The 22,205-nt window shown below is 40.2% G+C and overlaps 1 long non-coding RNA gene across 1 annotated transcript in view; it reads right to left on the bottom strand.

The window, feature by feature from the left end:
* LOC119917898 overlaps positions 1–21,284 on the bottom strand; it is a 32,520-nt gene extending 11,236 nt beyond the window's left edge. Inside the window, exons 1-2 of the long non-coding RNA XR_005447362.1 lie at positions 21,166–21,284; positions 19,953–20,090 (exon numbers count right to left, since the gene is read on the bottom strand). This is a non-coding gene — a long non-coding RNA (uncharacterized LOC119917898). The remainder of the gene's footprint in view (positions 1–19,952; positions 20,091–21,165) is intronic.
* Between the last annotated feature and the right edge of the window lie 921 nt (positions 21,285–22,205).

The following is a 22,205-nucleotide window of genomic DNA, read 5'->3' as shown; positions in this document are numbered from 1 at the left end:
TCCTTATTCAAATGTTTTTTCATTTTATGTAATAATATCCTAAAAGTTAAAGTTAAATTATTTCTTTAGCGTAATCAAAAACAACATATTTGTCATAGTATGTATAATATCAATTGTAATATAATTTTAATATTTTATTGTAATAGAATTTAATATAATTTTTTTCAGGGTATTCCCTGTTTTGTTTAATTCCCTCTTGGATATAACCATCAGAATCATAGTTTTGGGCACGTTTGACCCTGTTCAAGACAATTCAGAGGCTCAAAAGTTCACAGTTGCACCATGCTGTTTACTGCCTTCATGCAGACAGTTCTGAAAATGTTTGTGCATGCACCTTTCTGCTTTACAAAGGCACAGAATGAATAAAATAAACACTCAGTGAACAGAACAGTGCTCCATGTAATGCAATCCAGGATGAAATTGCTGCAATAAACACTAGTTTGTAAAAAATAAAGGTGTTTTGTTCTTTTCTGAGACCATCAGAGAGGTGTTGACTCAAAGCTATGGTACTCTATCATACAGTATGTTGGGTGGATTAAAAAAGTGCTCCTATAAGGTATTTTCTTATAAGTAAAAAGAGGAGGAAAATATTTTAGTTATTTCAATATTGGCATTAGAATTAACAATCTATAGACAAAGTGAACATTACAAGTTTTAAAAGTTTATTTAATACTTTTCACAATACAGGAAATCATATGTGAACCCCAGCAGTATGTAGTTTGATGTTGTCATGCCCTCTCTTTTTCCAACCACAGCTTCCCTCTGATTCTTAAACCGTCCCCTGTTGCCTGCTAGCAGCTGTAGCACCTCCTTTAGCCTGAGCATCTTCAGCTATGACACCTCTCATCCTCTGTAGCGTCTTGCTAATGAAACCAGTTAGGTTAAGGAGCTTTAGCTAATCGCTGCATTTTTGTCGGTTTTATTTCTCTCTCTGTCTTCCCAAAGCTGTCTCTCCCTCGCTCTCTGCCCGACACCCTTACTGAGTTTATTACCCATTCCGGTTAAATCCACACAACCCTCTGTGCTATTGTAGATAACACAGCCTTGGCTCGGAGCCTCGGGGATCTGTCACTGCAGCATTATAGAATACATAATGTGCAGGCACGACATGAGCCGTGACACCTACTGTAGGCCTATTAAACATGGGGTGTGAGTTACACACAGTAGTTTCACGCGGGGCAAATATTAAACCGTTTGTTAGCTGAATCTGCCTTAAGGGAGCTAATGGCTTGGGTTCATTACTGTAGTCAGCTTTGTGGTGTTTGAAGCCGTCCGTTCCCATCATCACTATTTACTCTGCAGAGACGGTGTTTTAGTTTTTCGAGAATATGGAACAGAAGCAGCAGCTGGCACCATGAGTCAAGTTTGTCAGCATTTCCATGACTTATCACCCAGGGGAAATTTGTTTTCTCGCTGTTTGCGCAATCTGTTGATGTTTTTTTTAATCATTCTCAAATGGTGCATTGTCATGATCAACAACCTGAATCAAAAGAACACATTCTAAAAACTTTGATATAAGCCTGCAGAAGTTGAGTGTAGCTCCTATTGTTTCCTTTATATTTCTCAGACTCCAATGTCCGTAGTGCAGCGACGAGGCAAGGTATTAACACTGTGGAGACTGTGAGATGCCAAGCAAGCTGGAGACTGAAGGTGCTGCCAGCTAGAAGCCTCTTTAACCTTTATCAGACTGCAGATAGCATCTGAGATAACCTTAAAAGGTGGGGAGTGGGAGTGGGAGGGAGGCATGGAAAAAAGAGGAGTTAGAGTAAGGAAGGAAGGAAAGACAGTAGTAAGGATTTGTTCCAGAATGTTTCTCCCAAAGGTGATGAAAAGGTGATGAAAAGCTTGTATAGGTAGTAAGTTCAAGGTCAGTGAATGACATATAGTGTATACCAAACCGAACCAAACAATGTCCGATAGAGCCCTTCCATTATGTTGAAATGTTATTTGTGTTTCCCTTTTAAACCCTCAAACTCCTGTCTTTATTTTCTCTTCCTGTTGCCCTTTGAGTCCGGCTGTCAGTCTACCTGTCTGTCTACCTGTCTGTCTGTCTGTCTTCCTCTCCTCCGCCGCCTCATCTGTCTCTGCGCTGTACTGATAAGAAAGTGGCCGGCCTGTCTCGGAAAAGAAACCATGGAAACGCACCAGCCATGTGTTGACATCACAACATGTTAAATATAACCGCCTCCCGTGCCACACAACTAGTTGTTCTGCCGTTGATCCTCGCCTGGCTATAAATACATGGTTTCCTTCCCATAATTGCAGCTACGACAGGCTTGTTTGGATGGAGGGAGGAATAGGAAATGCCACAGAGAAGGAATGATTGTGCCTACTTCTGACTATCTGTGCCTCACCATTGTGTGTGTGTGTGTGTGTGTGTGTGTGTGTGTGTGTGTGTGTGTATGCGTGCAAGTTTATGCCCTCGTTCATCATTAAAGCCCAATCAGTGGAGACTGCGGGACTCTTTGAGTTATTCTTGAGTATAGGACAAACACACTACACAGTGATTGTACATGAAAACATCTAACAGTATTTTAACATTTAGGTGACGTGCTCCTCTCACAAAAGCATTTACAATCTGTTTGTTAAAAGCTCCAGTTCTAAAGATTTGGTCAGTGGCAACACAGTTTGATGGCTCTGTGCTCTAAGTATTTTAATTGTGACATGGCCGTGGGTTTATAATTTGGGCTCCAGACTGGTTAAGTGTTAGTACCATGCACAACCCATTTCCCAAATAATTACACATTTTGAGAAATACTTTTTTTTCTTGCCGAGAGTTAGATCGATGCAACGCTCATTTTGGCACATATCCCTCCTCCCCCCGCTGAACCACAACTTGCTTATTTTACACTGTGTTCTGTACGGATTTAACAAATGAGATATACCATGTTAACAATGTGAGTTAGAGGTGCTACTAGGCAGATTTTCTTACCTCTGGACAGAGCCAGGGCAGCAATTTCTCCAGTTTGTATGCTAAGCTAAGCTGCTGCTGGTTGTAATGTCACATTTGAGTGGTGCTGATCTTCTCTAACTCTTTGCAAAAAAAAAGTCTAACTATTCCTTTAAAAGTATTATTGGTTACACTGGTTAGAGAGAGCACAGCACAAAGACAGTCCTTTTGGAAATTATTACATTTTCAAGGAAGCCCAACTTATTTTGGGGCAGGAAGATATTATGTTTAGCCTATCCCAGTAGGGATTTATCTGAGTGTTGTCAAAACTGATGCCCAAACAGAAAGCCATTGGTCCTTTACCTATTCCGCCAAATTGGATGAACATACTCTCTAACTGAAGTTGACAGTCTATATTTGAAACTGGCCGTCTCACTTCACATCCACATGAATAAGAGCACTGAGCCAAGAAATGAAAAAGTCTGTCTCTCAGTTTTTTATGGCCTTTGTAGGTTGGTTGTACAGTTTCTTTTTGATTGAGATCTACAGTATACGGTTCAATAATAACTGAGGAGAGACACATGTCAAGTCAAATATGTGGAATATTTCAAGTCACATATGTGTAATATTTTCTATTATGCACAATGTGTATATGTAAAATGTTTAGAACATACAGCTGAATATACTTTTTAGCCAACATGGACAAGACACCTACATTCCTTTGTCAACTGGGGAAGCTCCATCGGCTGAGGAAGGTCGTGTGATACAATCAGGGATTAGGGATTTTATTTTTATTTAATTATTAGGCAAACAACTGTAAGGGCTGACACAAGTGAAACACATTTTCCTAAAGCATGTTAAAAGCAATGCAGTAAAATAAAAAGACTAAACTAGATTGGAAAGTGTTTTATCTTGAGTCTGTCTGCCTGTCTTTATGTAACTGTCACTTGTGTGCATGGGAGATGCTGTGATGAGAGAGCATTGCATGTTGTGACTCAGTCTCTTAGCAGCCCCCTCATCTTCACAACCCCGCGGGTCCCCAGAGGCTGGTGCAAGGCCGACCAATCAGAGCGAGGCGCCACAATGACCAAAAGGCCAGTGCTTGGCTGTCGCAAGCCGAGAAATGGTTTCAGTCTAGCAAATGGACGTGTGTGTTGATGTGTGTGCGCACTGTGTGTGAGTTTAAAAGTCTCTGAGTGTGAAGTGAGAGAGTAGCTACCTTAGTATGCTGTGTGTGTGTGTGTGTGTGTGTGTGTGTGTGTGTGTGTGTGTGTGTGTGTGTGAATGAATGACTATGGATGTGTTTTCTATCCAATTGTCTGTAATGCAGTTTAATCTCCCTTAAAACCAGATGATTTGCCTGCTCTGCCACACATACACACACCTTTAAAGACCCAAAGGTACTTCCTCAACATGTAACAAGGTATTTGTGTTAGTCTTAGTTATATTTTATAAAGTTTAGTGACGCACTTGTCATGTGACCTCATCTTGTCTGGGGGAATCTTCTTAAACTCTTTTTTGTTGTACAATATACATATATATATATATATATATATATATATATACAAACAAAACAAGAACAATGACCACAGCATCAAGCTCACAAGATAAAAAAGTTCAACAACTGTAAAAAAAAAAAAAAACAAACAATTAACCACATTTACCAAAAACTTAAAACCAGGTCATTCTCATTGCCTGCATATCTTGTTAGCTAATGTGATGAACATAAAACATAATGAACATAAATCCAACTGAAATCTTTATATTATGTTAATCTTCATCAAGAACACTCTTCTATCCTCAACTAATCAGAGGAGTGGACTCGAGTCAAATGACTTGGACTTGAGTCAGACTCGATGATAAGTGCTTTACCTTATTGCTTTTCCTTAGTGCTTGTAAAATATCCACTGTGTCTGCGTCATCTAAGGTCATAGCGATTTATAGTTTTCTCACCATTGGTTTAAGTCAATGCATCTCCCGACAAAACACCAAGGTTGTATTTCAGTGTTCTGTAACGTAACTTCATCAGCTCGAGTAGTTCACCTGTCAACTGCTCTGCTCCCCTCCGTGTACACACACACACAGAGCCCCCTCAGTGACCCATCTGTCACCCAAAGCAGTCAACTAGGGGGAAACTGCGCTGCTGTCGTCCTCTTACACTCTAGATGCTGCTTAAAGTTAATTATGTTGGATTATAATTTCTTATTTCATGGGCTATTTGGGATTTTAGGGTAATGCATATATTGTAGTTTTTAAAAAGAAAGTATTACATTTTGAAAATTTGATAGATTAATGTTTCCTAAGTCAATGAGTAATCCTGTTAAATAATTATGATCTCAATATTGACCAAAATAATTAGCAGCCCTACATAACATTTAATTTAATTCATGAAATTATAGAACATTTGTTGTTGTTTTCTGTACAGGCTAATTCAATAAATATTTTATTTTTAACTTGAAAAAACGTTACGTTACGAGCGCATTATGACTAGTTTAGGACTCGAAACTCAAAGTTTAGGATTTGGACTTGACTTGGGACTTGTTGGTCTTGACTTGAGACTTGACTCGGACCTGCCTGTCATGATTGGTCTGGACTTGGGACTTTACTTGTGACTTGTAAAACGATGATTTGGTCCCACCTCTGCAACTAATTGAAACTTAAATTAACAATCTCGAAGATTTTTATTTAAATAAGTCTGTTTAGTGTCAACCCATTCCAATGAGGTAACACAATGGTGATCGAGCCATTGGCCCACTCATGAAAGTATTGCGATATTTATATATTTGCAGTATTACGATCAATTAATATAATTCCACATTTTCTACAATTCCCTGATATACTAGTGAACTTTATCCCTGGTATAATAAGTGAAAAAGCCCAACGTCCACCCTAAAGGTCCTGCTCCTCAACTGCCTGAAAACAGCATAATTGTAGTCCAGTATTTACTTCCGGAGCTGCGTCACTATGTAACACACATCGTAATGCTCGCCTAGCGCTAGTCAGGCACGCCCTCAAAAACACTGTTGGAGAAATACACTGAGGTGCAGCACACACGGTGACAAGATGTCCGCCCGCTGCCTCCCCTCACCCCCACCCTCCCTATTAAACGTTAGATACCCTCCAGGCAGCCTATGGACGTAAAGTTGTTGCTTCCATGTACAGACAGTGCACAGTTAAAATGTTACGTATGATAAATTTGCTACAGATTAATAATTTACCACTCTGAAACTCTTGCTTCAGTGTAGGTTGTGAAGCTGGTTTGAAGATCAAATAGATGTGAGATGCTTCACACCGTGAAGCTTCAAACCATGTAAACCTATGTTAGTACAATCTCTTAAATAAAATGATTAACCTGAAAATGTGCATAATATGACCACTTTAAATAGAATAGAATAGAATACAACATTATGGCCAGAAAATCATCTTTAGTCTCACCAGATCTATAAAAACATCACTAGCCTATATAAACACATAGAGACATATAAAAACATCCGCACATCACATCACTGCAGTTAATACCACATACACACAGCGTGCAATATACTTTCTGTCGAGAGAGTTTAATTACTTTTATTGCACTAGGTACAAAAGATCGCTTATAGATCTTTTTGTTTGCCAGAGGTTTTACCAGAGGGACTCTGTATTGTCATCCTGAAGGGAGCAGCTCATCTCAGTATGGAGGGGGTGTGTAGTGTCACCAATCATAATGACTCAAAATAACTGTTAATATGTTACATTTACTAGTGTTTTTGTTAAATTAGAGTGTTGATTTGGCAGAAGAGAAGACACATGTGGCTATTCACATCAAATACATACTTGTCTGAGCTTCTTGTTAAACTACTTTTTTTTTGTTTAATGTTATTTTGATGTATACAGTATGTTTGATTGTACTATTTTATGATATATGTAAACTACTTCATTATAAAGAATTTTGGCATTTAGAGCATCTTAATCAATTTCCATTCCTTATTCATGGTTTCTTTTTTATACTCTGTACTTACTTCTCTCTTGAGGTAAAGTTGTTTTGTTTTTTTGCTTAACAGCATGGTTCCAAAAATACTTCAAAAGTAGCTTTAATAATTCTGCTGACTTTTCCCTCTTAAGTATAAAATTATTGAAAATAGGCTCATTTATATCCAAGATGATTTTGAATATCAAAGCATTGTTCTACTTGAAAACTAATGACTCTGCAAAGATAGCCACCATATTCAGGTAGCTCAGGTACAGAGGTAGAACTACGCAATGGTTGATCCATTCATGAATAAATGTAGTTTGAGATGAGGCTTAATCTGTGTCATACTTGCTGACCTCATTCACAAGGACATGATGAGTTCAAATGGAATTGGCCAATTTTGAGAATATTTTATTAATTTTCATCAGAGTTAAATACATAAGTAAGCGTCATTTCTCTGCTAGGAATACTCTTCTGTGTTAAAATGAAGAGTTTGATTTGTGCTTGGTGAAGTATTGACATCTATCCTACTGCCAGGCATAAGAGTTGAGAGAGTGAGACATTTGAGACACTGATGGTAACTTTGGGAGACAAGATTAAGCACAGTAACGATACTAACATGCCCACAATGCTAACATGCATCTTTATTTTAGCGTGTTAGTTAGCATTCTAACATTTGCTAATTTGCTCTGAAACAAAGCGCAGCTCAGGCTGATGGGAATGTCATTAGTTTTGCAGGTATTACGTCATACACCTAAACACTGGACAAATAAATATTTTGAATTGCTGGTAGTGTTAGATGATCACTTAAAGGATAGGTTTCATGATTTTTCATATCTGTCTTTAAAAAAATAGTCAGATTAACATTAAAACATGGGTTTCTTCTTCATTCCTCCTGTTCATACTGGACATTAAGAGAGCCCTTCCTAATGCAAGTGTGTGTATTTTGAGGCTAATATGACACTTTGGCAGTCTGATTAAGCTAAATCAAGCAAATATCTTCCAAAGTTACAGTGTTTGGGGAAACACAAAAAGGGAATTCTGCACTAAAAAGACTAACTTTGGATGATACCCAGTTAATTTGTCTGAATCCGACTGCTGACGCCTCATAGTAAGTGTAGATAAACTTTTGAATACATCTTTACACAGAACAAGGACTGTGGATCTTGAACCCTGTCACTTTCATTAGAAGCTTGTTAAGAGGGCTGAGATGAACGGGAGGAGCGATTATAGCATGCAAAAACAAATTCAGTGTACACAGGAACACCTGACTACTGTTTTATGTTTTGAACCTATCATTTAAGTCATTAAGACTCATTTATCCAATAGTTCTGAGATACTGTACATGCTGTACATTCGATGGCTAAAATGCTGTAACAGTGGCAAGACTAAAATGTTCTTCGCCACAGTGAGTGATAGACCAAAATAAATAAAAAACCCTGCCACAATGACATGTCATTCGTCAACTTCTAAACACTCTAGTACCTACTTTAATATATTGACTTTTTTTTTCATTTAGAGCTTGTGGAACACTTCAAAAGGTCACTGTCTATGCTGATTCCCAGAAACAGTGATTTACTGAATCCATGTGAGCAGACAGTGTCTAAGCTTTGTCTTTTTGTCGCCTGTGCTTTCTTATATGCGCAGTATCCTGTGAAATGATGACTAATATGCAACTGGGATATGGGTCATGTGCTGCACTTAATAGAAAATTCTGCCCCCAACTTACAAAATAATAAACTGACTGCTAGATTGTGGTTTTGTTGTATGCCAACTGACCGCTTTTAGGTCAGCGAAGAGGGAAAGGAGTGCGAAGGTCAAAGGTTAGGAACAGGTTTATCTCCTGTGTGAGTTCCTGGAATTCCTGCCTGCTGAGTATATATCCCCCGTTTTTAGCAAGGAGACTTAAAGAAGAAGTTCTTGTGGTGCTTTATTTAGCAGCCTTGACCTGCTTGAGTGGTGGCCGAGGACTCGGGCATTTGGGGAGTAAGGAATTAGGATAAGGGAGGTGGATAGATGTAAACCCCTCCTTTGTAGGCATGCACACACTCTATTAATTTTGCTTAACACGAGCCATTAAGTTTGGTAAGCACAACTCATTAAACAAACGCACCTTGGTACACCAACAAAGACACACTTTCAACCTTACTGCATCAAAATCTAGCGCTCTGTCTACAGCATCCTGTGCACATTTCTTATTCTGCAGTTCTATGCAATCATACCTCACAGCGCAGGGGATAATTACTTGGGGCTCTAACACCAGCAAGACATCATCTACCCAGCTTTCACTTCAGCTATTCTATCCTGTAAATTGGATGGCAAAATTGCCATATGGGGAATCTCCTCTTCTATATATCCAGACTAAGCCCTAATTCATTCCATTTAGATTATATGTGAAAAGAACCCAGCCTAGGTTCCTCCGTAACCACATGAATAACTATAAGGCATTTTTGTGAGTGTGTGCATTCTGAATATTAATTCGCTATGTTTTTTCTGTGATCTAATGTGCAGATATTTAAAGCGTCACAGATTAGCATTTGCATGGAGACTGTATTTGTCAAGGTCCTTTTCAGCGGCGTAGCAGAGAAATGTATTTTAGTGCACATAATACTGTCAAGGCAAAAGTGTGTGTGTATGGTCGCATGTAGAAACTGATCTAGAGTGTTAAAGGACCTATGACCTCCCCAGTCATTTACACCTCTGGCCACTCACTCCCTCAAAGATCTCTTCACTCTATTCACAGCCATCTCCTTTGAAGTATTAATATGAGAATTCTTGCCAGCTAAACATTTGTCAGTTTTTACTGAGGAGTCATTTTGCACTCAGCCTCCTGCCTGACTTTGAAAATGCAGAATAGTGGTTATTAAGAGTTTAGGAGTACAGAATACACCACTAGTGGTAGCACCATACATTTGTGTTTGAGAAAAAAGTGACTAAAAAGTTTCTGCCCTATTTCTTATGTTTCTCCACATTTCTAGAAGGTTGAATCTCAGGACAGAAGTATGTTCACAGTGGCACATAGCACAAGTTGTGTTTGGGCAAAAGGGTAGTTCAATGAGAAATGCAGGAGATGTGTCGCTATTTCACATTACTGTACCTTCTAATTACATAAAGTATTTTATATTCCCCAATCCTTGTAGAAATCATCATATTTTATCCTTTTAAGCTAAGAGGAAATTATTCTATGCGTGTGCTCTCAGATGGTAATTAAAATCTTTATCTTTTATTATGTTTTATTCTATTGTAGTCTTTGTATTCCAAGAGGGTTTTGTAGCTTTGTCACCACCACCTGCAATGTATTATTCTTTATTTTCTTGCAGGGCCTCCATAGTCTTTGTGCATTGCATTTTGGGAAAATAGGTGTACAAAATCACCGCACTCAAAAATCACGCTTTTTGCTGCAAGATTTATCATCTGATTGTTAACTTATTGTGTCAAGTTTTTGCAGTATTTCACCACGTAAAAAAAAAATCTGCAACATTTACTATATTTTATGTTAAGTTTTAAGTTTCACTTAGGATTTTCTTGAGATAGAACTAATTTCAAATAAGCTATACAATAGATGACAGGTTTCTCATTCACTCAGTATGCCAATAGAAATCCTTACTACATAAACAATCCAGCAACTTGCTGGATTGTCATTAATCTTATTACCAAACACAATTTCACATCGCATTAATATTCATTTTACATGGATTATTTTATTTTATAAGCACCCGTGATGACAAATTTTAGCTTCTCCATATACCACCACACTGGCATGTTATCCACCCCACGTCTGCCTGCTTGTTGCTATATTTGTGTACATGTGTGACTGCTGCAGGGTCTCTTTTGAGGGCCCAGAGAAAGTCATTCAAATTGGGTGCTGATGACAGCACTGTATCTTTTTCTCTTTCTTTCTTCCTTTCTTTTCTGACTCTTGGTACACACAGTAAAAAAAAGGAGCAGACACAATCCCACCACAAATAACCGCACACTGACATACTTCCAGAAATCCGGGAAATCAGTCTATTTTGGCGTCACAGAAAGTAAAGCGGGGAGAAATATGGAAGCAGTCAACAGCCGAGTCAACCAAGTACTATAACTGATAGTTTGACAGTTTGGTTTGTTTACCATACTGTCAGATGTATTTATCAACATCCCTGTAGTGAATAATGGAATACGTCTGTGTGTGTATCTGGCTGAAACCGTGTGAATAAAGAGTCTGGGCTTTTGGCTGCACCCAAAAGGTGAAAGCGTTACACAACTCAGACATGTGTCTCTTTTCTTTTTACAACTGCGGTGGGGTCACACACACAAGCTCAAAATACCCTTTGGTCTGGGGATGAAGGTATGTGGGAGTGTGTAAGCGGTGAGGGGGGCGGGCAGCTCTGAAACATGACTGCCATTTGTAGCCTGGTGTTTCCCCTCAGCTCACCCTTCCAAATAAACTTTCATATAAGCCTACTATAATTCCCCGCCCTCCTCACCTTGCTCCCCTTTCCTCTTGCTTTCTTACATCACAGCGGAGCCTAGGGGGGTTTCACCTCTTCTAAGAGGGTTTCACCTTTAACACAGCAGTGTCTACAGTATGTCATGTAATTTAGTCCAGACAGGGGATGATACATTTCTAAAAAAAAAACTTTTTAACTTTGTTGTTTTGTTAATGTTTTGATTTTATATTTATTCATGTTTAGCGTCCCATATCAAACACTGTTTCCCACAAGCACCAGAACAGTAAAGTAGCGAGCTGGTCCAAACCATAGAATGTATAAAGCATGGATGTAGTTTCTGTGATGTCACCCATAGTTTTCTGAAGAGCAATAGTGAAGCTCAATGTGAGCAGCTCTGGCCGTCGCCATATACTTGTCTTGCCTAACTCCCAGCTAATCCAAAAATGGGCAAATAGGTGGTGCGTCAGTGGAGCTGAGGCAGGCCAAATGAAGTTGCGGCTAGCCACCTGAGAGGGCACCCACCTGTCACTTAAAGCGGCCATGTTCTTAATAATACATACCTGTAAGCCTTAATAAAATGTACTGTGTTCACTCCCTTAGTTTATCGTGTTTGCATGCTAACGTTGGCTTATTAGCACTAAACAGATGGGATTGTAATTAGTTCTGCAGGTGTTTGGTTGAAACCCAAATTATTAGACAAAGTAAAATCTTCACCTGATGAAGGCGCTAGAAGCTGCTAGCATGGCTAAAAATGATTGAAAGATACAAGAGTTAATGTCAAGGATCAATCAATCAAGAGCTCACCAACAGTGTCTAACACATGAAAGAGCATTATTTCTTGAAACCAAACTTACTACAATTTGTTTTACATGCAGACAGTCAATAAAAATCAACTCCAGGGACACATTTTGGACAGTCTTTTGTTAAAAAAGCTAGTGGAAACAGGGGCTAGCTTGGAAGTGATACTTCAGCTCTCTATCGCTAAATGGATATGACAAAGTGATTGTGGGGCTTTCATACATTACCCCTACACAAGGGGATCTCATACATTTCCAAGCACAAAAAAGTGTGTCCAGTGAGGGAAGGAGAGAATGGCCTCTATTTTGGATTGTACATAACTGAAAATGTCCAGCTGAAAACCCCTGCTAGCTTAATGACATAATGACTTTAGCTCAATTGCAAAGGGCATGTTTATATTTCCGAGTGAGTGGTAGTGGAGGGCAGAGATGGAAAGAGAGAAGGCATGCCTTCTCTCTCTCTCTCTCTCTCTCTCTCTCTCTCTCTCTCTCTCTCTCTCTCGCTCACCGAGGGGATTTTCCTCGTCGTTGCTGCAGCTGCCTTTCTGACGGAGTGGCCCTCTCTTCTCTGCCCCTCCAGTTCCTGCACCCGTACACGTCCCTGAGGTCACATGATTCTCTTAAGATCCAACCTCTGACCTCCAACAACCTGTCATCTCGTGTTCCCATGGAGACATATGTCATCAGGACCAGTGTGGCGTCTTGGCAGGTTATTTTTAACTGCCCGACCATAGCCAGTGCCAGCTTAGCACACAGGAATGGGGGCTAAAGTCAAGCTGTTGGGGGAAGTTTCTTGGGACATTAAGGGGCTTCCAGAATGGGGCTTCCCAGCTGTAGTGATATCATGCCAAGGGTGTCCTAGCTGGAATGTGAATCATCCATCCACGTGATCTGTTAATGCAACTTTGTGTCAGCCAGTGTTGGATACACACTGCAACCTGGAAAGTCCTTCAACAAGTGTCCCTAACAACTGGAGCTGGGGGATTTCAGCCAGTTGAAAATGCTGCCTGTGTCTACTTGGTTTAGCTTGTGAGTGTGTGTTTCCATTTCCTTTGATAAAGCAGGTGTTAATATTTAGGCTATGGTGGTAAAGGTTCTGTCAGCCACAGGACTTCAGGGGTGAAAAATGAAATTGTGTATCAAAGTCTTTGTGCATAATATTTGTCTGTGTGTGTGTGTGTGTGTGTGTGTTTGCGGAAGTTTATGTTTCGCTTTCATTTAAGGCTTTTAGTTCCTTCTAAGTTAAATAGTTTCCACGTGTTGTGGCTTTCCAGAATACACACGTGAAGACATTAGTGATATGCTCGACCGTTGGTGTGAGAACGTGCCTCTCCAGTGGAAACTTAAGCCTCTTGTGTCCGCTATCTTGTCGCTGGTCTGTCTTTGGCAGCTGTTGTGTACATGAACATTCATGGACACCTGCGTTTATGATGCTTATTTGACGTCATGAACGCACTATGTTACTAGATGTTCAAGTGATATTTTGTAACAATTTGTGTTATCCTAATAAGGTGTCAGACAAGTAGGGTTTACCATTCAGCAGCTGACAAACACAGTAAAGCATTTTATGGTACTTTGGTAGATTCACAACATACCTGTTTTTTATGCAGGATAATTTTACCCAGAAGTAGAATTAAAGAAGAAAATGGCAAATATCTCATTATATTTTCTATAAAACATATTATTATGTTTTAGTACTCATTTATATACAGCTTGAAAAGCCAAATTTAAAATGTCAAATACAAAATGGAAAAGGACAAATGCAAAAGGGAAGAAGGAAATGAAAAAAAGCAAAAGTGAAACAATACAAATTAAGAAAGTGTACATATGAATTATTTTCCTTTTCCATACAAACTTTTGTATTTGATCTTTTAATTTGAGCATTTACATTTAAACTTTCAGTAAATTTCAGTATTTTGAATTTCACAATGTCAATTTATCATTCAAGATTTGATTATGGTCTGATTATCCTGGGATTTAAAAATTGTTTGTTTACTTTTTCATATGTCTATGTGTCTATAGCTTTTAGTAAATTTGGACAATCAGTCCTTTAAGTCAAGAGGTAATGCTGCTTTTTTAAGCTTTTTAATATTACTATTTAACATCTATCTTTCAAAGAACTTGTGGTTGGCATTTCCCTCTTCCCTTTTTTAAAGATGTTTTGGGGCCATTTCTTTGCCTTTATTAGATTAATTGCAGTGAGTATGCAGACAGGACACGTGAGAGAGAGATAGAGGGGGATGACATCCAACAATGGTCCCAGTCAGGGAGTCAAACCCCAGGGCTTATTTTCTTTTCTCTAATTGTGTATTGGGCTCTAAGCTCTGCCAAAATGCGAGTGAACTGCACGCAATATTGTGCCAGAACACATCCTGTGTAGATACAGGCGGAGGACTGAAGTTGCTGCTCTGCTGACAGGCTTACTATCTCTACACTAACCTTTTAGACACAGTTTTAGCTACATTTCAGTTAAAACAAGTGCTGCTAATAATATTTACGCATCAGTCTGATCTATATTTTGTTCTTAAAATATCACAGTTGGCTTAAAAAACCTTGGGAAGCCATTGGTGAAATTGTTACCCTATGAATGGAGTCAAGATATGCCTGTGTTATATCAGTTTCAGTGAACTTCAAACAGCTGTCCAGGACGTCACTGTGACACCTCATATAAGCAGCCTAACAAAGGATGGGTTTTCAGAGCAGGTGGAAACTTCCGCCATCAATCTTTGGCCCCTGTGCCAAGGTGTCATGGACTCAAAGCTGAGAGCTCGATCAACACATCAACACACACTCTAACACATACAAATACACTAACATACTTCAGACTCCCCCTGTCTCTTTCTTTTTATCTCTTGTTCTGTGACTCTGACTCTAACACATGTCAGCACAGATCCACAGGTCATGACCTCAGAACAAAAAGATGGAGAGTGAGCCAGAGGGAGGATGACAGTTTTATTCTGCTGATGCAGAGATTTTAAGAGCATTCGTTCTGCACCCAAGGGATGTTGGTATACTTTCTATTTGTTAAAGAGTCAGCTGTTTATACAAGAAGTTTGAAACAAAGATCCCCAAGCTGTGAACTGCCATTTTTCATCCTGTGGTGGGTTTTCTCCATCTCTCTCTTCTCTCTTGTGTCAAGGCCACTCTAAAAGGCTCTGATTTGGGTGCAATCTCCCCCCTTGTTACTCACCTAATGGTCTATCCCATGCTCACTGATGATGACTATGGTGATGTCAGAGCAAAAGAGCTCAAACCGGCTTTGGTGGGGTGCAGAGTGGAAGGCGGGGTGGGGGGGGGGCTGGAGGTTAAAGATGGGACATAGAAAACATTCCACAATAAGAGGAAAGATAAACACGCTCATATCTAAAGACACACATTAACACTTGAGTAAAAAAGCAGACAAGCATGTGCACACTTGACATATCCATCACACTCCGTAGTCACTTCCTCCACTAAACAATAGTGTGCATGGAGGGATTAAGACATACACAGCTGGATGCCAGCAGGAAATCGTCTCACAGCAAAAGTCCTCATCAGATCAGCACGACAGTGCTCCTGAGATGTTGACAGGAGGTCACATCATTGTGTGTGGTGCAGACCGCTAGCCATGATGTAATCGTCACACACATGCCATGGCACAGCCTTATGCAGCACAACATCACCATGGACCCGCAGGCAGACATTCGTCGCTGTGCACTGCGGCAGCTGCCCTCGCATTGGCTGAATAAACATTCACGGAGGGATTTCAGAGATTTGGGTAAACATCTGAGGTGCTTGACTATTGGACGGAGTACCGTTTTACTCCCGTCATATTAACTATTTTCCTATTGGTCAGAAATTCATGTTTGGAGGGATTTTAAGAAGCTTTAGCTACTGGATGAAACGATTTGAGTGCTCTACTCCCCTGCAGTATTAGCAGAAGTCTTCTTCGGGGACATGTTGAATATTGACATTAAATTAAGTCTTTACTTTCATGGAAAGAACTGAAACCATTTCCTGGTACAGATGTGAAAATAAGTGGTTCCGCTGACAGGGCAGCACTTTGCAGTTCTACATGATCACCAAACACAAAGAAGATCTCAGAAAGGCACAAAATTATTTCTCTACAAGTTCAACAATAGGGATCAGAGAATTGAAAAGAGCCATCACTGTCTGGTTATTATTGTTTGGGTAAGAAGGCATGTAAGCATCCACAGAAATACTTCACTCTAGTAGAATGAGGAGCACCAGCATTATTCTCATGTATATTTATTTCCCCTGGGATTTTTCAGCTTTGGAGCAATGTCCATAGCAAAAGCATTCTTTGCAATTGGCTGGACTTGGAGTTATGTTCATTAGGGTAAACATGCTGTGTTCCAGAGATAGCACTGAGGCCATTCACCCCACCCTGGCACTGAGCTGATAGTAATACCAGGCTGCACGCACACACTGACACACAAGCATCATTCAACTCTTCTGTTCCCTGTGTACTTAATTGCATCGCTGCACCACCAGCGAGGTAACACAACTCAAAACACAAACAACCTCCCCAGACAGGATGACCAGAGCTCTGTGGTCTGCTGGCTGCCATTCTTCTTCACACTCAGTGGGTTTTCACTGATGTGTCCAACATTATGCCCTGTCTGTGCTTGTGGCCCGCCCCAAGTAATGACCTCATCTGAAAGCACAGCTGCCAGTAGGCAGCAGACTGCTTATGAAACCAGGCCATTCTATCCCTAAAATTCTGGGGTTGTGCAACTGGAGTGGGAGCACAGTGTGCCTGTGTGTGAGTGTAAGTTTGTATGTGGTCGAAATGGTGTGATTATGCAACAGGGTTCATATTATAGCTACAAATAAAATTGGGAGGAATTTTGAGCCACATTGTACACGCAAATGCACGCTCATACACAGACGCGCGGACATTTGAAAGTCTCTGACCACTTGTGAATAATAGATACAGAAGCGATGTGTCAAAGTCCTTGGAGTGGCCTGGAAACACAGAGCAGATTAAATGTGCACCACCCCTGACCTCAGCCAGACCGTGTTACACACACGCACAGAGACACATGCTCACATGCGCATGGTCTGCAGTGATGACAACACTCTTCCACTGACCAATGAGATAAGCGGCAGTTACCAGAGCTCAGAGGAGCAACTTCATGAGAAAATAGAGATTGTGTCTGTTTGAAGCCCACTGCGATCATGTTACTTTCATTGTTTGATAAGGCCGCAGAATTAGTGCACGTGGGGCTTAGGGAGAAAAAATGGTATGACTAATTAAAAGTAATTACATGTGTGGGGTTATCTGTTTAACAGCTATCAGCTATAAGCAAACTTTTATTTCAGATAAAATAAATCATATTAAAATTATTAATTTAATTAAAAATAAAATATTTAAAATCTGAAGGGAAATTATTATTACAGTATTACCCTAACAGAAGAAATTAATGGATGCTCCAAAAAATGTTGATAAACTTTATAGCTTACTGGTTTTGTTTGTGTGTTAAGAGCAAGAGCTATAGTAAAGGAAGTTCTACAAAATTTACTATAGCAAGTTAATGTAACAATCATTGGGCCATTTGATTTGTTACCTATCCTCCTGCTTTTTTTTGCATTCTGTGCATTGTATCCAGAGGTAAAGAGAGGTAAAGGCAATGACACCAAACACTGCAGAATTTTCAATATGCATGCATTTGTGTTTTTATCTCTGGGGTCTTATGCAATAAGGCCTCAAAGAGGCTTGAACATGTAACATTGTGAAACATACTTTTCTTTCCTCTTAAGTCTTAATTCCGTTAAATGTATTACTTTGATCAGTTAAGAAATACTGTACATATATTGATTCTTTTACTCAAATACTATATGTTTGTGTCTCCTAATATTTGTGCCTTTATCACAAAGGCATTCATACCACTTTGGGTACAACAGCTGAAGATCTGGCCATTCTGAGCCAGCCTGTTGCACCAGGAGGAGCTCGTGTTCACGTTTCGAACAAACATGATCTACTTGTTGATAATTGGACTCCTCTTGAACATCCTCTGCTTTCCATGCCGTTCAGACTTTCCCCCCCATTAAAGAAGCGATGAATAATGAAGTGAGCTTTGCGTCATCATTAGTACAAGCAACAATGTTGGCATGTCAAGCTAAGGCACCCGATCTTCTCTTCCAGTGACATGATGGAATATGTTGGCCGTTGTTACCTTTCACCAGGTAAGGCTGCAATATTGATGAGGAGAGTGAGGCGTTTTTTCCACTGCCTCAACTCCCAGCAACTCCTCCTTTAGTTGGCTTGTCCCAATCATCTGATACGACGCCGTGCCGAGGCAGCGACTGGGCCGATGGGTAGATGGTCAGGCAAGCCTTGCAAAGTGGAGTGGAGAAGGGAAGGGAGGAGCAGAGCGCGGCGTGGTGCACATTTTCCATCTGTCATGAAAGTGGAGCAGCTCATTATCGCAGAGTGCTCTCTACTGAGCTGACCTGAAAAGACAAGGAGACGTGTGTGTGTGTGTGTGTCTGTGTCTGTGTGTAGGTTTAAGAGAATGAACATATAGGATTAATGTGTCCTAGTCGTACCTTTCAGTGTATAAGTCAACGTTCAAGTGTGTAAAACGAATGCTAGTCTACTGTACTATCTCTACGTCTGTTGGCCAGTAGGTTTGATCATACATAACTTTACTTTTAAGAGAGGAGAGCCATCATTGGAGCATTTTTTTATCCCAGTGCATTCCTCCATCCATTATCCAGCACCAAACTGAGGCATCAAACTGACACATTTTTACAATTAAGAGCCCGTTGTTTTCCTGTGTGTCCCAGCTGTCCTCCACCACTTGGATAAATCATCACCCTCAAAAGCATATAAATAATTTAGTGCAGACAGCAGTACAGTAAAGTGGCAGGCAGGTGAGTGGCAGTGAGGATGAGCGTGATGATAGTCATAAAATTATACTGTCATAAATTGGTAATCTCTTCTCAATTTGCAGGTGATCATTAGGCCACTGTGTTTGGCTTTTCGTCTTTGTTGCTGCATCGTAAGGAGTAGAACAAGCAAGGAATAAGTGCATTGAAGTAGTGCTTTTCATTCGAGCTTCTTCTGTGTATAGTTAAAATCTGAAACCCCAGTTGTCCTCATCTGCCTTTTGGTCTCAGGAGGAAAGGTTTATTTTCTTTGCAGCCTTGTGGCGGATTTGGGATGAGGGGCATTGGTCCTTTGTGTGGAAATCCACCTAGTGCACCATGTGATGAACATAAACAATTTCCAAAGGGAGAGGATATAAAAGAGCTTTCTCTGTATGCTTGATCCCCAGGGTTTAATGTCCCAGTTGAGAATTCGGCATGTCAATTTGTGACTGTGCTTGAGGGCACAACAGAAGCAGTGGCTCTGATATAGGAGGGCAGACAGGGTAAAAGAAAAGAGGAGAGGATAGAAACACAGTAGGAGAGCAGGGGAAGGGACCTTTACAGATTGGTAATAAAGCCTCTGAGCCCAGATGTCCATCTAAATAAAAAGCAATTTCCAGTTGTTGTTGGTTTGTATTTTATTTTCTTTCTACCAACAGCCACACTAACAGCCAAGTAGAGCTTTGTCAGAAAAGATCTGGACTCTTGAGTATTTGGGGACTGAATCTGAAAAATTGTCGTTACTGCAGTAGAATCCAAGGTCTGAGGCACCAACCTCAGCATCAATTTGAAGCTAACTGTGAATCCTTCAGCAGGCTTTACCACTTGTGCTTCGACTGGAATTAACTTCCCTTCCTAGCTCAACCGTGATGATTGATTTCAAGGTCTGGCTGCAAACCAGTCCAAACCATAGTTGGCAAAAGAATCTGCTCTCAATAGCCATTTTATAATTTGTCCTCCCACAGTTTGACAGAAAGGATACCAAAGAAGGCATAATTGATTACCTGCTGTGTCCTTGTAATGTCTACAGCCTTGGAGTTGCAGGGCGGCGGGTGTTGTGTCACACTTCTAGCTGTGGGTGCCTGGCTGCTGTGGGTAATCAGAAAACAGGCCAAAACCTGTTTGATGCTTCAAGCTTGATCCTAAAATGGAATCCGTGGAGGGCAGCAAGAATCAGAACTGCTTTGTGAAATAATTTATCTCACAGCAGCAGCTTAAACATTAATGTTAAGCTCATCAGCAAACATGCTGACGTGGTGCTGAATATCAACGCAGGGTGGACCATGACTTTGTATTCTCTGCTGGAGACTCCTCCCAAGAAAAACTAGAGCATCCGGCGTTTTAGCTAATTACCAAAAGTTCAAGTTCTAGCAGCCGCAGTAATTATGACTTCTTGTCCACTGGGAGCAAAGCAGGAAGTCGTGTGACGTTCTTGTGAGAATGACAAAGTTGTTGGTTGGGGTGGATGGATGAGTCAACAAAACATTAGTCTTTAACGCAGGAGACCACCATTCATTTCCTGTTTCCTACCAAGCATGACTGCGGTTATTCCCTAACTGGAGTAGTTTTAATTTAACCGTGACTTTGAATGTCCCCTAATTTGAACGAAGAGGTTATTTTAATCCAAACCATGATCTTTCCATGAAAACCTAAACCTAAACCTTGCCAAACCTTAAATGAGGCATTTTTACATCATAAAACGGTTTTCTTTTTGAAACGACCATGTCCTTCTGTCAATAGTGGGGGCGTCAGATCAGAAAACGCTTCTGTGTGTCGTTCTGTGGATGACATCCACCATGAGGTATATTTTTCATTTGACTTGTTGTCTGCTGCCACTGTTCAACACTGTTCTGTGTTGATGCTTTAGTGTCATAATCTACATGCTGGATGGGTCACACCTTGTGTCACCTTGGGTCAGCAAATGTGTTCCAAAAGGAAGTGAAATATAACACAGCAAGAGACACATCCTCATTTGGCTCCTTAACCCCAAAAGACAGGAGTCATAAATGAAGACACTTGGCTATAAAAACAGCAACAGAAATCTCTTTTCTTTTTCCTAATCAATATTGCCTTGTTTGTTATTGTTTAACAATGGCAAAGTAATTCATTCTTGGACTCTGGCCAAGAGAGATATAAGTCTCCGCTATCTCTTTCACTCATCATATATCCCACTTATTCAGTCGTTTCCTTCCTTCCCTTGCAATAAACAGGCATTACCTTTCCAAATTGCGCCATCAACCCTTCATCAAAGGCAGGCAAAATTGTCCAGTAAGCAAGATATTGTTCCAACTGTTTGGGCCCGTCTTGTGCTTATAAAGCCTGAAAGACCAAAGGTGGCAGCACACTGACTGTGGCTTAGGGCAAAGTATGTTCTCTTTCAGATAGGGCACACAGTTCGTTTTTTGTTCACAGTGTATTTTATTTTCTGCCAACTCTGTGGAATATACCGCAGGATTTTCCAGCAGTTACCATTTAAATGTCTTATTTTAAATGCAATTGTATTACTGTTTGCTTTACTTTAGTTTTTGACGGCATTGTGCAGAAGGAAAATATTTTCTTAATGGTGAAAACGGCTGTAAAGAAGAAGAGAAGAAGTCTTACTAAGTGCATCTGCTCACTAAACTGACTGCAGATGCTTGACCATGTCCAATTCCTCTCAAACCCCTGGTTATGGATGAGCCAGTTATCTGGAGTTGGTTTATTGAAGTGACTCGCTGTATGGGCCCTTTGAACTTTGATAAACGTTGTGGGGGATGGGATGTGAGTCCAGCCTAAGCCTAAGAGCTAAATAACCTTGTTGTGCTAATACAGCATGTCGATAAGCCTTTGAAAGCTCAAACTCTAATCTTCATAATTTATGACTCGTTAAAAATCTACAATAAGCAAAAGATGTCTCTGCTGCGGCAAGTTAGGGCTGGTTATGGTTGGTTTAATCTGCAAGGGAGTGTGTGTTTGAGTCTGCTTAACGTTAACACTAATCAGTACGGAAATAATTCTATGGTGAATTGACTAGACAGCTACAGTATGTCCTCAGCTGACCTAGTTAAACATGTGCATAATATCCCTGTGCTCCAATTGCTGTTGACTCATAGCAGGATGATGATGCCTCCTGTATGTGAGGCAAAGGAGAGGCTGAGTCTTAAAATGTGACTGAACACCATGAACTCATTTAACTTTCCAAACCAGATCAGCATCACGTCATTAGGTGCCAAGGCCATGCCCCCTGTTGTGGGAAAGGATCGCGCTTTCACATAACA

Source organism: Micropterus salmoides, unplaced genomic scaffold (assembly GCF_014851395.1).
Source record: "Micropterus salmoides isolate LMB-PRFRI ecotype aquatic unplaced genomic scaffold, ASM1485139v1 Ms_hic_scaffold_23, whole genome shotgun sequence".
Lineage (NCBI taxonomy): Eukaryota > Metazoa > Chordata > Actinopteri > Centrarchiformes > Centrarchidae > Micropterus > Micropterus salmoides.
Note: the sequence above shows the minus strand (reverse complement) of the source record. Positions and strands in the feature narration are given on the sequence as shown.